At 41.7% G+C, this 1,850-nt stretch overlaps 1 long non-coding RNA gene across 1 annotated transcript in view; it reads left to right on the top strand.

Moving 5' to 3' along the window:
• LOC135536157 (uncharacterized) overlaps window positions 1-225 on the top strand; it is a 7,088-nt gene extending 6,863 nt beyond the window's left edge. The window contains exon 4 of the long non-coding RNA XR_010454948.1: window positions 1-225. This exon is cut by the window's left edge and continues 952 nt beyond it. This is a non-coding gene — a long non-coding RNA (uncharacterized LOC135536157).
• Window positions 226-1,850: the final 1,625 nt, after the last annotated feature.

Below are 1,850 nucleotides of genomic sequence, written 5' to 3' on the forward strand. Positions count from 1 at the left end.
TGTCCAGCAGGTGGTGCTGTTGACCAAACAATAAAACCAGCAGATATCTTGACTTGCCACTCAGTATATCAGTAATGTTCAGAATAGTACTTTAATATCATTGGAGATTGATGGTCTTTTTAATCCACTATCCAGAGTCAGGAACAGATGAAGTTAGGTCTGCTACTGTTCACTGATTAAATATGATTTATGGTGATGGGAAATAATAAAAAACACTCAACTTCATCTAGTAATAGTTTTCCTTTGTTATTTATTCCAAGGTGTGTCTTTAACTTGTAAATGTATTGTGTGGAGGTGAGCTAGTGGTGTGGCTGATAGAATAGAATGAAGAGGGAGGAGGGGAGGAAGAGGGAGGAGTGAAGGGCTGTTCAAGAAACCAGATGAGGAAGAGGAAGATGTTCAGGGGAATTACTGTCTCTGTTCTAAATGGTTCCCTATTCCCTACGTAGTGCACTACGGTGCTTCTGACCAGGTCTAAAGTAGTGTTCTACGTAGGGAATAGGGTGTAGATTTATTACAATATCATGCTTTAGTGTTTGGCACAAAAATATATAAGATGTATTGATAGTCCATACTGGTCTTAACTATGGTTCTACATACAGTACCTGTATTGATAGTCCATACTGGTCTTTACTATGGTTCTACATACAGTATCTGTATTGATAGTCCATACTGGTCTTTACTATGGTTCTACATACAGTATCTGTATTGATAGTCCATACTGGTCTTTACTATGGTTCCACATACAGTACCTGTATTGATAGTCCATACTGGTCTTTACTATGGTTCCACATACAGTACCTGTATTGATAGTCCATACTGGTCTTTACTATGGTTCTACATACAGTACCTGTATTGATAGTCCATACTGGTCTTTACTATGGTTCTACTGATGAGGGCCTCATCATCTGGCAGTAAAACCATATGGACCTGAATGGGACTGCAGTGTGCTCCAGTCTCCAGCAGGGGGCAGTAAAACCCTATGGACCTGAAAGGGCTGCAGTGTGCTCCAGTCTCCAGCAGGGGGCAGTAAAACCCTATGGACCTGAAAGGGACTGCAGTATGCTCCAGTCTCCAGCAGGGGGCAGTAAAACCCTATGGACCTGAAAGGGCTGCAGTGTGCTCCAGTAAAAATCAAAGATGAATTAACTCCATTCTGTTGCTAAATGTTTTGCTACAGTTTTCTCTAACGAATAACAAAATACTTTGAGCATTTCCTTGAGTCCTCCAGGTGGGCGGGGTTTGTTTGTTGATACACTGAATCAAGTTCTCTCAGGGTCGTGGTTGAGGCCTTTAAACCTACAATATAATATAAAATAAATAATATATCCCATTTAGCAGACGCTTTTGTCCAAAGCGACTTACAAGTCGGCTGGGGCCACTACTTTTACATATGGGTGGTCCCAGCGGGAATCGAACCCACGACGCTTGGCGTTGCAAGCGCCATGCTCTACCGACTGAGCCACACAGGACCAGTGTGGCCTTATAAATCAGTGTTTAAACCTACAATATGACCTTATAAATCAGTGTATACCAGTGTTTAAACCTACAATATGGCCTTATAAATCAGTGTATACCAGTGTTTAAACCTACAATATGGCCTTATAAATCAGTGTATACCAGTGTTTAAACCTACGCAAGGTAGATGACCACCAGCCAACAGCGCTGTAGAGATCACAATGATGTGTTAGACGTTTCTGATTTGTAATGAACCTGAGGGCTGCATGATACACTGAATCAAGTTCTCTCAGGGTCGTGGTTGAGGCCTGCATATATATAACATCACTACAATCTAAAACCGCCAGTAATGTACATCCTACCAGCTCCTTCCTGGCCTCCAGAGAACAACA

The sequence above is a fragment of the Oncorhynchus masou genome, unplaced genomic scaffold (assembly GCF_036934945.1).
Source record: "Oncorhynchus masou masou isolate Uvic2021 unplaced genomic scaffold, UVic_Omas_1.1 unplaced_scaffold_564, whole genome shotgun sequence".
Classification (NCBI taxonomy): domain Eukaryota; kingdom Metazoa; phylum Chordata; class Actinopteri; order Salmoniformes; family Salmonidae; genus Oncorhynchus; species Oncorhynchus masou.